This window comes from Doryrhamphus excisus, chromosome 10 (assembly GCF_030265055.1).
Source record: "Doryrhamphus excisus isolate RoL2022-K1 chromosome 10, RoL_Dexc_1.0, whole genome shotgun sequence".
In the NCBI taxonomy this organism is placed as follows: domain Eukaryota; kingdom Metazoa; phylum Chordata; class Actinopteri; order Syngnathiformes; family Syngnathidae; genus Doryrhamphus; species Doryrhamphus excisus.
In genome coordinates, this window is record NC_080475.1 from 2,369,013 (window position 1) to 2,384,891 (window position 15,879).

The following is a 15,879-nucleotide window of genomic DNA, read 5'->3' on the forward strand; positions in this document are numbered from 1 at the left end:
CTTAGGTTTTTATTATTTGCTGTTTTATTATTATTATATTTATTTATGTATTACTGATGGATTGATTTTCTTTATTCTTGATTTGTTTATTTATTTTTCATCTTATTTTGTGTAGAAAAATAAAAAGTAAGATATTTGAGAACAGTGAAAAAAATTTAAAAAAAAATAAATGCCATCCCTGCCTTGATATGAAAGTTTAATGTTATTGCGTCCCCGCGCAAGTTTGATATGGATGCTGTATGATATCATGTACCCAGAAAAAATTATTACGTTTGATTAATGTTCATATTAAAGGTTAAATAACTGTTAATAGTTATCCTCCCTATCCGTGTGGAAGTGGTAAATTTTTGGCTATTTAAGTTTAAAGGAAGTAACTTGAAGGCTACCGTTTAGGTCGCTAGCTCTTTAGTTTGCGAGTTAGCATGTGTCTCAAGACCCTGCAGTTGCGCAATATGTTGTAAATAAAAAAAGAGTATAAATGTGACTATAGTCGTGTTTTGTCATGTCTACAGGGCTCTAATAATGCTTTGTTCATTTTAATCTGAAAAAAAAATAATTTGTCTACCCACCAACTATATGTGGTTTCTTAAGTTTTTATTATTTGCCGTTTTATTATTATTATTATTATTATATTTATTTATTACTGATTGATTGATTTTCTTTATTCTTGATCTTATTTTGTGTATAAAAATAAAAATTAAGATATTTGAGAACAGTGGAATGTTTTATCAGAGCTTTTCTTGTAGAAAATCGGAACCAAAGCAAAGTTTATTCATTTTTCTGTTTTTAATAAATGCGTTTTTTGGTTTTTTTTTTTTTTTTTGGAAAACCTGATGCGGCCCAGCCTCGTCCACACCCTAGGCTCCAGTGGCCCCCAGGTAAATTGAGTTTGAGACCCCTGGTGTAAAGGAACTAATCCATGTTTTAGTGACATTAGCCATGTATACATGGACCCAAATATTCCAATTGCATTCGGGTTATTTGCTCAAACGGAAAGAATCTACCCTTTGTATACACCTCATAAGTTTTTATTATTTGCCGTTTTATTATTATTATTATTATATTTATTTATGTATTACTGATTGATTGATTTTCTTTATACTTGATTTGTTTATTTATTTTTCATCTTATTTTGTGTAGAAAAATAAAAAGTACGATATTTGAGAACAGTGGAAAAAAAAACAAATAATAATTAAATGCCATCCGCACCTATGATACAGGAAGCGCTAATTGAAGTTTGCGCTTGCATTCGCATCCTTGAATTTATTCATAAAGTACTAATCATATAATCCTAAGCCGCCGTGTTTGAGGCTCATGGCTAGTCTGCTTTAAGATCTCCGTGCACGCTCAAAAACACACAGCAGGGTCATTTAAAGAGAGTGTGGTTGAAGGGTGGCAAGCCACACCTATGACAAACATCGGGGATTAAAGTGATAATGATTACACCCCCCACACCCCCTCCCAGGTGGTATTAACCAGTGGGACATCGACATTGAAGAAAAACTAAGGTGAAGGAGATCTGCGGTGTGATACCCCGTGTTTTTTTTTTTTTTTCTCGCACCGGTATCCTGTCTCCGAGGCAGAGGGGGGATTTAATTTGCAGTAATTACTTTATTGACTCATTTCTAAGGCCGTATCACTGCGGTTGGCCATCAATAAAACATATGCCAGGATGAATAATGTGTGTAGACACAACAGGAGGGGAGGCTTCACAGACGCAAAACCACAAGACGGCATCCCTGCCGTGCATGTTTTGTCATGTAGTCCTTTTATTTTTCCACCGACACCCTTTGTTCTTCACCCATTTACATTAAATACCATCACCCGTCTTCCTTACCCTGCTGTTCCATTCTCCTCCTTTACATGTCTTCAGGTGCTCGGACCCAGCAAGCCTTCAGGTCAGGAACCTCCCACTGTGCGTACGGGGGGAACAGCTGTGTTAAAGTGTGATGTGCTGCGTCCTCAGAGTGAACGATGGCGTCCTCCTGGGACCCCCACTGAGGTTTGTCAGGGTTTCCACGCTACGACATGATTGGAAACCCCGAGAGAGGTAAACAAACATACTCACAGGGTCAAGCCTCACATGATACATGCGATTAAATTGGTTAGTCAATGAGTTAACTGTTAGCATAACCAAGTGGCACATTTTCTTCCATGTCTTTTGTTCTACTGTTGAGTTGTAGATTCCTGTAGAGCAGCTCCACGCAATAACCTGCACAGAAAGCTTTCTAGAGCTTCCGGATTTTGCAGTGTTTACATGGACTTCCTTTGTAGATTCCTGTAGAGCTGCTACACGCAATAACCTGCACAGAAAGCTTTCTAGAGCTTCCGGATTTTGCAGTGTTTACATGGACTTCCTTTGTAGATTCCTGTAGAGCTGCTACACGCAATAACCTGCACAGAAAGCTTTCTAGAGCTTCCGGATTTTGCAGTGTTTACTTGGACTTCCTTTGTAGATTCCTGTAGAGCAGCTCCACGCAATAACCTGCACAGAAAGCTTTCTAGAGCTTCCGGATTTTGTAGTGTTTACATGGACTTCCTTTGTAGATTCCTGTAGGGCTGCTACACGCAATAACCTGCACAGAAAGCTTTCTAGAGCTTGGGGATTTTGTAGTGTTTACATGGACTTCCTTTGTAGATTCCTATAGAGCTGCTACACGCAATAACCTGCACAGAAAGCTTTCTAGAGCTTCCGGATTTTGCAGTGTTTACATGGACTTCCTTTGTAGATTCCTGTAAAGCTGCTACACGCAATAACCTGCACAGAAAGCTTTCTAGAGCTTCCGGATTTTGCAGTGTTTACTTGGACTTCATTTGTAGATTCCTGTAGAGCTGCTACACGCAATAACCTGCACAGAAAGCTTTCTAGAGCTTCCGGATTTTGCAGTGTTTACATGGACTTCCTGCTTCCAACCCAAACTATCTGGTTAATTTACTCCACCCCCGCATTGTATACGTATATGTATCACATTGACATCACTAGAACGCGTGTCATTGATGGTTCTGGCTTGAATGACGCCCTGGGTGGATCAACGCTACTATGTATTAATTTATAAGCAAATTCACTCATTCATTTTTTACTGCTTATTCTCATGAGAGTGGCGGGTCAGGAACAGGAATAGCTAAGGTAAACTAAAGTAAGCTAAGCTAAACTAAAGTAAACTAAACTAAGCTAAGTTAAACTAAACTAAACATTGTTGGGTCAGGAACAGGAATAGCTTTAAAAATAAATAATTAATAACATGTTTTTGGTCACACTGGGATAGGCTCCAGCACCCCTGCGACCCTCGTGAGGATAAGCAGTAGAAAATGAATGAAAGTTTCAGGTAATTTCCAACCAGAAAATTAACAAATTAAAGTAAAGTAAAGTAAGCTAAGCTAAACTAAAGTAAGCTAAACTAAACTAAACTAAGCTCAACTAAGCTAAACTAAACTAAATTTAATTAAATTCACTTGCAAATGCACATGTACATTGCTCATCCCTTTCATGTCCAAAGAATAACAGTAAGGAAAATGACAGAAGCAAACCTGCAAGAAAAAGTAAAACCCCTAAAAACTAAACACAAAGACCACACACACACACACGGTAACAAGCACTATTGATGAATAACCCATCATTAGTGCAGGTACGCATCGCCAGATGAATAAACAGGCTGCAGATGCATACAATCACTTTACACTGCAGGGAAAGCAGCAATATCCTTTAAGATGACACTTGACTGCACTTGATATCCCACCCGTTTTCACTGATTGCCCCCATCAGTGATATTTAGTCATGCGTAAAAAAAAAAAAAAGCACAAGTCGCCCAGCATTGATTTCAGCATTTACTTCAGGTAAACGTAGCATCCTCAATCCTCAAGGTATCCTCAAAGTATGTGTCCAGATCCGGAAAAACAGATTTGCTTATAGACTGATGAGCAGGTTTTGTTGTATTGCACTAAATGTCATCAAATGTTTAAAAGGGGGTTGCATGGCGGTCGAGTGGTTAGCGCGCAGACCTCACAGCTGGGAGACCCGAGTTCAGTCCCATCTCTGTGTAGAGTCAGACTCTAACCAAAACGGATGCAAACCAAATAAATTTTTCCCAAAAGAAATAAGGGAAATCCATTGACAAAAATGTTAACCCAAAACATATTTTTATAGTTCTACAATGTAAATTCAAAGTGTATATAGTGTTGATCCCACTGCGTGATCATATTTTGGGGCCGTATGTTAACTGAGGTTCCCCTGTATTTGTCTGTTGTTGATGATGTTGTTAGCTTTTATTTGATTTATTCTGTTATCTTGATGTTCAATTCCACCCTCGGATATCTCTGTGTGGAGTTTGCATGTTCTCCCCGTGCATGCGTGGGTTTCCTCCCACGTTCCAAAAACATGCTAGGTTAATTAGCGACTCCAAATTGTCCATAGGTATGAATGTGAGTGTGAATTGTTGTTTGTCTATATGTGCCCTGTGATTGGCTGTTGCCTTGACTTCGGCTCCACTGTCTTTTATGTAATAATTTTCAAAGCTTGGCTGCACGGCGGTCGAGTGGTTAGCGCGCAGACCTCACGTTCCAAAAACATGCTAGGTTAATTGGCGACTCCGAATTGTCCATAGGTATGAATGTGAGTGTGAATGGTTGTTTGTCTATATGTGCCCTGTGATTGGCTGGCCACCAGTCCAGGGTGTACCCCGCCCAAAGACAGCTGGGATAAGCGGTAGAAAATTAACGAATGAATTTTTAAAGCTCCTTTTCTGACATGTGGAACTCTTAATTGTAAACATGTAAATTTCCAACAATGAAACCATTACGGTAGTCTTTTAGTTAGAAGCAGCTGGTGCTAACCACAGACTTAATTGATTATTAATGGCTTAGAAAGCATTGCTATTAAATTAACAACTTAACTATTAAATAAACCAGCATTTATAAAGACGGGCACCCTGCAAAGCGATGCCAGTTTTACTGACATGCAAGACGCCGCCCACGCATAGCAGATATATATATTTTTTTTCAGAATTAATTTCCAGAACGGTAAATGAAATCCAATCTGTGATTCACAACAGCGAGTGAATAAACTGTCTATTAACTGAAGCCAGGCGGAGCCCCTCTCTAAGTATCTCTCATCTGATAGCCTGGCATGCCAACAAGCTATGATTTGTTTGATGCATTGCCAAAAAAACCTGTGGGGATTAGATGGTGCGCCCGTGTGGTTTACAGAGCTCCCGACTCTCTGGCTGGCCGCCTGCTAACATGTGCAAAAGATGCATTTCGCTCTGACAAACATACTAACCTCAAATACATATGTCAACTAAGCTGGCGAGATAATTAATGCCAACCAGAAGCAATTTTCACATCTAAGTTATCATCGGCTGCAGAGAGTAGAGTGAGGAAAAAGGTATTAATCATATTCCTCTTTCCTAAATTACTCACAAATAGTGCAATCAAGTTGTAGGCAGTGTGTATTTATAGCCGGGGTAGATGGCGGATGGCTGCGACGCAATTTGCTCATTTGTCCATTAGTCTGTATTTATATGGGCGAGGGCCTTCACATTTTGGAGATACAGTATATCTTCATGGCCGCTATGTCTGCCCCCTTGCACAATTTATTGTCGCATAGTGCACACATACAACCGTGCATACGTTGAAGGGGCTCCGGTAGTTAGGATGACAAATTCTGGCGTCTTTTTAGTGTCGCCGTAATCAAACGGTGCGACTGGCGACCTCTCACCCAATGTCAGCTGGGATTGGCTCCAAACTCTTACTGCAATACATCATGGATGAGAACAGATACTGCTCATTTTCCCGTATTTTAACAGCTATAAACATTCCATAATATGTGGCATGACATTTAAATTAATTAATTCATTAATTAATTACATTAATTACGCTGATGGCGTCCACACAGCGTCGCACAGTCTAACGAGGGTCGCGGGTATGCTAGAGCCTATCCTGGCTGACTTCGGACAAGAGGCGGGGTACACCCTGGACTGGTGGCCAGCCAATCACAGGGCACATATAGACAAACAACCATTCACACTCACATTCATACCTATGGACAATTTGGAGTCGCTAATTAACCTAGCATGTTTTTGGAAGGTGGGAGGAAACCCGGAGAAAACCCGAGGAAAAACATGCAAACTCCACACAGAGATAGCTGAGGGTGGAATTGAACTCTGGTCTCCTAGCTGTGAGGACTGCGCGCTAACCACTCATCCGCCGTGCAGCCCTTACTTTTACTCATTCACTGAAAATGTCAAGCATTTTCAAGTCACCAGGCCAAAGTCCGAATCAAGTCCTGAGTCGTCAAAATCTTGCAAGTCTTTGGCAATAATACTAAGTCAAGTCCAAAGTCATCAAGAGTGTGAGTTTAGTCAAAATCTCATGACTCGAGTCCAGACCTGTGACCTTTTTTAAGTTCGTTCATTCATTCATTTTCGACCGCTTATCCTCACAAGGGTCGTGGGGGGTGCTGGAGCCTATCCCAGCTGTCTTCGGGCGAGAGGCGGGGTACACCCTGGACTGGTGGCCAGCCAATCACAGGGCATATATAGACAAACAACCATTCACACTCACATTCATACCTATGGACAATTTGGAGTCGCTAATTAACCTAGCATGTTTTTTGGAATGTGAGGTCTGCGCGCTAACCACTCGACCGTCGTGCAGCTGAGCTTTGAAAATGATTATGTAAAAGACAATAGAGCCGAATTCAAGGCAACATATTCAAAATGTTTCCGCAATGGGCGCATTTAATGCATTATAATGTAGTTCATAACAGGAAACAAAGTAATCAAATAATTCACATTTTTTTCTACATAACTCGATTAACTTTTATTCGAGATATCAGCATCTTAGCTTATCCGTTATAAGAATAATAACAAAGTGATCGACCCAAGCAACATCGGCGTAATATCGACACCCCTGATCTACACTATTTATTTAACCATACCTGTTCTCTGTGTGTTCACTTCCTGTGTTTAAACCAAAATAAGACATCATTAAAAAGGAAAAAAAAAGAAACACATCAAATAGAAAATATATTAAGGTAATTATGAGCTACATTAATTAGTAGCAAGAAAAACCGCTGGTCCTTTTATTTGTCAAACAGTGCTAATACTACTCTTACTGAATGATCAAGCACTTTGTTATTGTGTTAAATAGATTAATTACAAGTACCATTTTGGGCTAAGTGACACCAAATATTCTATTAAAGTAGGTCTTCAGCAAAAGCAGATGTTTCCCTTCCACAGAAATAAGAGTCTATTTTTAAAATATCAAAACCAGCCCCAGACTTAACTTGCATGTTATATTTCTGCTCTTGACTGTCATTGTACAAATACTCACTGGTTGACAGATTGACCTAAAAAAAGAGTAGAAATAGGATTTAATTTACATGTGTTTAGTGTCCATATCACAACACAGTGTGACACACAACTAATGAATCTCTCCCCGTCTATTCTGGGCCAATACCATCTCCAGACTGAAAATACTCCACTACAAGATGACACCTACTTTTGAGTGTCAAGCGGGCCGGGTCTGAGAGCAACGGTTGCAATCATCTCCACCACCTGCTGGGTTGACTTACAAAAGTAAAACACTATTTTTCCATCATTTGGAATCAACGTTTAGTTTGTTACAACAACAAAAATGACGGGTGAAGCATTGAGAAGGAAAAGCTCTATACTGGGAATCAGCTTAGAGAGCTGTTCAGGATGCGTTTCTACTGATAACAAGCTCAACATGGCTTAAGATAACGTGTTGTATTCGAACTGAGGAAGGATACACCTCAGATAAGCCACTGAATTTAGTTTCTTTTTGCTATACAACTCATATTTACATTACGGCTAATCCTCTTCCACAACACAAACACTATCCTGCCCACGAACCCAGCACGGAGAAAAAACTGTCAATTAGGCCAGTGATTTTCAACCACTGTGCCGCGGCACACTAGTATACCTTGAGAAACCATCAGGTGTGCAGTGAGGAATTATCCAATATCACTTTTTATAGTTAACATTTATTAATCATCATTTGCAAATATTATGTCAATAGCCCCGTGCATGCGTGGGTTTTCTCATTCATTCATTTTCTACCGCTTTTTCCTCACGAGGGTCGCAGGGGGTGCTGGAGCCTATCCCAGCTGTCTTCGGGCAAGAGGCGGGGTACACCCTGGACTGGTCGCCAGCCAATCACAGTGCACATATAGACAAACAACCATTCACACTCACATTCATACCTATGGACAATTTGGAGTCACCAATTAACCTAGCATGTTTTTGGAATGTGGGAGGAAACCGGAGTACCCGGAGAAAACCCACGCATGCACGGGGAGAACATGCAAACTCCTCAAAGAGATGGCCGAGGGTGGAATTGAACACTGGTCTCCTAGCTGTATGGCCTGCACGCTAACCACTCGATCACTGTGCAACCTAGTTACACTCTCCAATACTAAAAAAAAATAATAATTGGACAATGAATCCAAGAACTTACTTACACTTGCACACCTTTTTTTTCCACTCGATCTCAGCCATGGCATGTGGAAGGTGGAAGTAAAGGAAAGAGATGGCCTGGACTTGAACTCAGGTCTCCTAGCTGTGAAGCCTGCGCGCTAACCGCTCGTCTGCCGTGCAGCCCCTTCTTTTGTTTTTATGTGCAGAAATCTCTCTCGGAAGTAGGCTAACTAGCAATTTCATAAACAGTAGCAGAAATTGACTTGCATCAGAGTTTCTTGGAAATTACAATGCAGATACTTATAAGCAGCTGGTGGCAAACCAGCCTTTGACTGCAATGTTACTGAAGATATTGTGAAATTGTGAAATTGCCCACCCCTGTTTTAATTGATACGTTAGCTTGTTTTTCATGAGATACTCAATCACTTGATGTCTTAAGATTAAGCATGTCCAATAATTATCGGTCCAATATCGGTCAGCATAAAAATGCAATATCAGTTCATTGATTAGATTTTTTTCCCGATCATGAAAACCGATATTTCATTCCTCCACAGGAGATATGTCATGTTACACATATGGACATCGTTATCACCTGATTTCGGTATCGCAAATTGAGAGTTGGACAATATCGGCATATCAGTTTTCGGCAAAAAAGCCAATATCGGTTCATTGATCAGATATTTTTCGCGATCATGAAAACTGATATTTCATTCCTCCACAGGAGATATGTCATGTTACACATATGGACATCGTTATCACCTGATATCGGTATCGCAAATTGAGAGTTGGACAATGTCGGCATATCAGTTTTCGGCAAAAAAGCCAATATCGGTTCATTGATCAGATTTCTTTCTCGATCATGAAAGTTGATATTTCATTCCTCCACAGGAGATATGTCATCTTACACATATGGACATCGGTATCGCCTGATATCAGTATCGCAAATTGAGAGTTGGACAATATCGTTATATCAGTTTTTGGCAAAAAAAGCCAATATCGGTTCATTGATCAGATTTTTTTCCCGATCATGAAAACCGATATTTCATTCCTCCACAGGAAATATGTCATCTGACACATATGGACATCGTTATCGCAAATTGAGAGTTGGACAATATTGGCATATCAGTTTTTGGCAAAAAAAGCCAATATCGGTTCATTGATCAGATTTTTTTCCCGATCATGAAAACCGATATCGGTAAAACCAATATCTTAAGATATTTTGGGGTTTTTTTTTCAGCAAATTGTCCGCCACCAGTGAGCTAAGCCACCATCATACAGTAAATATCTAGCACCACTATGCTGACAGCTCTGTGACGTTCAAGTATAAAAATTCCTGCACTCTATCTGCTATGAGCTGTGGAAACAGTCACTTTTACTCTTTTTTCGTTTCCTTAACAACCACTTCTCCATTCGCTAGAAAATCCATGAGTGCAATCAGCAGCTCCATGAGTTTAAGTATGAGTATATCCTGCTTTCCCTGGCTGCCTCGGGGCAATCCATCCTTTTTCCCCCATCCATAATAATAAATCATAGCAAAGTGATTGCAAACTTCTCATGATGTAAATATGCAATAGCATTGGACCACCTGTTGTTTGGCTTATAACAACACCTCCATCACCTGCCCCCTTGTACTTGCGGGAGCAAGGCCAGATGTGGCGAGTAAAAAAAAAACTCTAAGCGAGTCTTTCTTGTCTAGGCCCAGCTCATTTATTTAACTCCCGGTCCCCATTTCTCCCCCGCTGCCTCGCCTCCAGGCTTTGCCAGCTATGGATAGGGCTTATTTCAGAGTGGCGGTGGAAGGGGGTGGTGTTGCCGTGGCGATTCTAGCTGCCTCACTCTTTCCTCCTCCTCCTCCTCCTGGGAAGAGAACACATTTTCCTGACATCAATGGGCCGATGGGAGAGATGTGGTGGCAGTGTGGAATATAAAGAGGCATACCATAGAGTGTAGACATCTCCCTTTGAATGACTGTGTTATGTCGCATGTCCTTCAGCAGGCCTACACCTGCAGCCTCAGCAGGCTCGGCTCCCACACACTGAGAATCAACTGCTTTTCAACTCGGCCACAAAGGGCAAAGTATGTAAAAAATAAAATAAAAATTGCGCTCGTGTTACGTTAGGGGTAGCGCAGTGGGGAAGTGATGAGCATCCTTGCCTTTAGCAGAAAAGTTCTTTCTGTGTGTCATTTACATATATCATGTCTTTGGGTCGAAGACATTATTAATTCATACATTTCATAAGTTAGTTAAAATGAAAGTAATAATAATAATAAAATTCTATAATAATTTTATTTAATAATACTTTTAATATTTAATATTTAATATTTAATATAAGTAGTTATTTTATTATTATTTTATTTATTATTTTATCATTATTTTATTTATTATTTTATGTATTATTCTATTTTATGTATTATTTTATTTTATTTATTTATCATACTTAATGATTTTATTATTATTAATATTTATTATTTTATTTATTTATTTATTATTATAATTAATAAAATAATAAATAAAAGTTCTAATAAATATTGTTAAAAACGCTAAGGTTAAAAAGTTTACAGAGTGAGACATCTTCTCTAGAAAGTATCGTTTTGGGCCACTAGAAACGAATTATCGTCTTTGTAAGTATATTTGTGGATAAAGCACTTATGTCATTTCTTTCGGTCAAAGACATTAATAGTTTTCATTCGTTTCATAAGTTAGTTACAATGAAAGTAATAAATAGCTAAAAGTTCTAATAAATATTGTTTAAAAACGCTAAGGTTAAAAAGTTTACAGAGTGAGACATCTTCTCCAGAATGTATCATTTTGGGCCATTAGAGCACAGGCTGAGATCACAGGCTAATGACCAGTTGACCGAAATGAACGGATCTTTTTACTGAATGAAGCGGAATCATCCTGTTCACTGAAATGAACGGTTTTGCCCACCACTAATTCTGAGTGAAGGTGCGGCGTTCGCGAACGAACGGCTCAAAAGAACTAGTTCTTTTTTGCGAATGAATGAACCTCACATAAAATACCCGTTCAGTCCGCCGACACAGCACTAGTTGGTGAGCTGTTGAGTCGGAACGAATGTGAACATTAGTGAACGGACTGACTCGACACGACTGACACAGGGGGAGATCACAGGCTAACGACCAATTGAATGAAATGAACGGATCTTTTTACTGAATTAAGCAGAATCATCCTGTTCACTGAAATGAACAGTTTTGCCCACCACTAATTCTGAGTGAAGGCGCAGTGTTCAGGTCAAAAGAACTAATTATTTTTTGCGAACGAATGAACCGCCCATAAAATACCCGTTCAGTCCGCCAGCTGTTTTGTTCATGACCGACACAGCACTAGTTGGTGAGCTGTTGAGTCGGAACGAACGTGAACATGATTGAACGGACTGACTCGACACGACTGACACAGGGGGAGATCACAGGCTAACAACCAATTGACTGAAATGAAAGGATCTTTTTCCTGAATGAAGCGGAATGATCCTGTTCGGTTTTGACCACCACTAATTCTGAATGAAGGCGTATCGACATGAAGTTCTTGTGTCGACGTATTTTTTGTGTCGATGTCATCGATGACGTCGACACGTCGTCCCAGCCCTAGTTATCAGTCCATGGTGTATCTTCAGCTTCTCCATGACCCTGAACAGTATAAGCGTTTCTAAATGGATGGTTGCTTCAGGCATTGTCGGTAAGATGTATTTACGAGGACTGAAAACCCAACAGCTGCTCCGTTTTTTCCCGTGATACCCGCGTTTAAAATCCTCTCCACACTTCTGTGGTTCTCTGGTGTTTTTTAGTTAGCCGTCTTGGGAACTCCCCAGCTGCGGATTGTCGAGGATGGACAGTTGCAGCTGTGCTGTTTACGAAGGGCAAAAGTGTGAAAGGGAGAGACTTTAAAAAAAAAAAAAAAAAGTACCGTACCAGCCTTGCTCCTAAAGAGTCGTTTGTTCTGCCTCGGTAACGCAACTGATTCAAAATACATGACTAATCTGGGCCTTGATAATGAGCTGATGAATTCAATCTCCTGTTAGTGCTGAACTGGGACTGGAAAACTCCGCATCCTTTTTTAGAAGGCGCCATCTCTGATGAGTTCCCCAACGGCCTTCTCTTGTCACTGAACTACTAGCTCTCAAGGCCCAACACCACTGGCTACTCAACCATGGCCGTCGCCCATCAAACCCTGCATCAAATCAAAACACTATAAAGTCTTTATGAGGGGATACAGCGGCGGGGAGGGGGTGGAGTGTGAAAACAAAAACAAGGGAATTGCTGGTTGTATAATTGGATTCCTGGGTCAGCGGGAGTGGCATCATGACCGGCTAATTCGAGATGGATCACCACAGGCAGTAAATAGCTAGCAAAAAATGTCAATACGACCCGTCCGTAGGCTTACTAAGTGATGTTTTCGAGACATTTCCATTGGAAACATAACTCCTGTGTGTTTTTTTTTTTTTTGTAGTGCTTAGATGTAGGATTACTGCAATAGCAGTGAGTAATCCATGACAATAACAACCCCTAACCCCTCTGATGAACACCCAATGTAAAACTTCCCCTGCACTGTGCCAGTCACATACCTGATGCATCCTGTGTTGCGGTTTATAGCATTCGTCGGAGCATTTAATCCTATTAATGAACAACTCTCTCCCCTCGGAGCATTTCAAGGATGTACAGATGTCTCCTGAAAATATTTTTTTTTTTTTCATATGCTCTGCTTTTAGGCTCTTACTCATCCAGTTGCCATATTTGTGTCTTATGGAGATATGGATGTCCCCGTATGTGTAAGCTTATTAGCAATGTTCGTTGTGGGTTAGAGGACATTTTAGGAACCCTGGATATGATGAGTTTTTTTTTTTCCTTCTTACCAAGCAGGAGCTAATGACTTTAGCACTCCAAGAGAATATAATGAGCCTTCATTCAGGATTCCTTGTTATGAATTATGGAACAACATATAAATGGGGGCACCGGCAACATGGTGACTTTATTCATCTGTGTTCACAAAAAGATCAGACGGTTGCCCAAAATATAACCCTATCAGAAGACATTTTGTTGAACTATAGCGTACGTATAATATGAAGAACCGTTCAAGGACATGTGAACTCTGTGATGCCATTAAATGGAAATTAGATGTCATGTTTGTGCTTTTAAGACTTAAACATGCATAAATGGTAATAATGGTAATGGTTTTATTTCATTTGAACATGCATCAGATTACAATTGAATGCATCCCATAATCAGTTCACAGTTCCACATGTCCGAAAGGAGTAGGAAGAAGCAAAGCTTATTAAATCCTACCCCTCCATTTGGTACTTTTACAATCAGTAACTGTTACATTTGTTCACTTCCTGCTTTCATAATATAGTTTAAGTGGTTTTTTTTTTCAATTTTTTTTGTCACGTACCAAAGTACGACATTCCACTGTATAATTTTGTTGGAGCTGTAATTGGTGCCCCTAAAATCTCAGGCCATTTCCAGATGTGGCTAAATATTGGTAATGGTTTTATTTCATTTGAACGTGCATCAAATTACAATTGAATGCATCACATAATCAGTTCACAGTTCCACATGTCCAAAAGGAGTAGGAAGAAGCAAAGCTTATTAAATCCTACCCTTCCTTCTGGTTCTTTTACAATCAGTAACTGTTGCATTTGTTCACTTCCTGCTTTCCTAATATAGTTTGAGTTTATTTATTTATTTATTTTTATTTTCTGTTATGTACCGAAGCACGAGGTTTATTTATTTATTTATTTATTTATTTTTTAGCAAACATCAACTGTTTGTATTGTTACTTGAATTGGCTCATCGTTGTGCATTGTTTGAGGGTCTTACTCAATCCATTCCATAGTTTGATTCCACATACTGAAATGCTATGGCTTTTTAAACGTAGTCCTAGCATAGAAGTGTTTCAAATGTAGTTCGATTTTTAAGTGGACCCTGAGTTGGTAAAGTTTGGGAACCCCTGGTCTAGAAAATGGAATGCTGCTTCCCAGGAAAACCTGCATATGGAAACTTCCAACTCAAATAAGTTGACGTTTCTGCTAATATAGATGGACTCATGATGTCCCACCTTTATTAGTTATTACAGCATGTTATTGCAATTTTAATGCAATGTGCTCCACATGGATTTAACACTTGTGTACTTGGAGTATGATTACTTTTCCGTTGAAGACTATTTCTTACCCCGAGACCTGTAATATGTACATGTCAATTAGTGAACATATGTCTGTGAGAATAAACACACGCATCCGCGCATGCGTGAGTGGTTTCTCCTTGACTAAAAGCCGCGAGCCGTCTTGTCAGCTCTTGAGATCTTCTGTTCTTCATTATTTCCCTTAATTCAACATATTATATTTATGGAAGCCGCATTACCGTCTGATCCTCCTCTAATATTTTTTCAAGGAAATGAGCTTGACATGCTGGTGGCTGCTTTTAGAAGAAAAAAAAAAAAAAGCAGAATAAATGGAGCTTGCGCGCACATACATTTGACTGTCAGCGTGATTGTGTGTGTGCTGCCGCTGTCCACTTGAGTTTATCTTTGTGTGTTTGTGTCGAGAAAACAGAAAAGGGAGTGTTTCTGTATGTGAAAAGGGACAAAAGATTTGCATGGAAAAAAAAAAGCTGCTTATGCATACTGATGTGTGCCTGTTAATCTGCTTCTTATCTGCCTTATCTATCCATCCGTCTGTATTTGTGTAATGAATTGAATTTTGCGGCTCACTGTTTCTCATCTGAGCATACTTTGCATGCCTCTCTGTTTTTGTGTTCACATGTGTGCTTTAATAAAAGACCTCAGAAAAAGACCCCAACCACATAAAAAAAAAAAAAAGCACACCGATAAGTTGACAATGAAGGTTGAGAAAGAGTTAATTAAAAAAAAAAAAGGTTCTTATTTGCTACTAAATGGAACAGGATGTGAGCTTTTGGTCTATCACATTTGTTACAAACGTTCATCCTGACTGGGCTGATTAGGCCACATGGTTTGCCTGAGTGGATGTGATGGATGGGGGGGGGGGGGGCAGTAATTTCCCCCCTCCCCTCTCCTCCAGTTTAGCTGCAGTGGTCAAGAAGGATAGCGTTGAGAGAAGAGTCTGGAAGTGTGGGGGGGGGGGGTTGTACCTCCAGAGACATGATGGAGTGAGAAACAGATAAGAGAAATTAGATACCTGCCTGCCTCATTTGCGTACATATCATTATTCTTATTTTAAGAATTTGTTAGGTTGCCAGACGTTCCTGCAGCACAACAAGTGATAACGCCAATGGTCCAGTAGTTGGAGAGCGAATGGACTGTCAATAGATGCATGGCCCAGTCATCTTCTCTGGGAAGAGAGTTTGTGTGTCGGTTGTGGGGGAGGGAGGGGGGCAAACAAATGCATCTCATTATTTCAACATGCGCCTCTGCAGTGCTCTGGGTAACCCATCACCGTCCACGCAGATTCAATTGCTT

At 39.9% G+C, this 15,879-nt stretch overlaps 1 protein-coding gene across 1 annotated transcript in view; it reads left to right on the top strand.

Annotated features, from left to right (window-relative positions):
• The first annotated feature begins 1,966 nt into the window (after positions 1-1,966).
• Positions 1,967-15,879, top strand: part of fxyd5 (FXYD domain containing ion transport regulator 5) — a 71,053-nt gene continuing 57,140 nt past the window's right edge. Inside the window, exon 1 of the mRNA XM_058083699.1 lies at positions 1,967-2,050. The gene's annotated coding sequence lies outside the window, so the exon portion shown is untranslated. The remainder of the gene's footprint in view (positions 2,051-15,879) is intronic.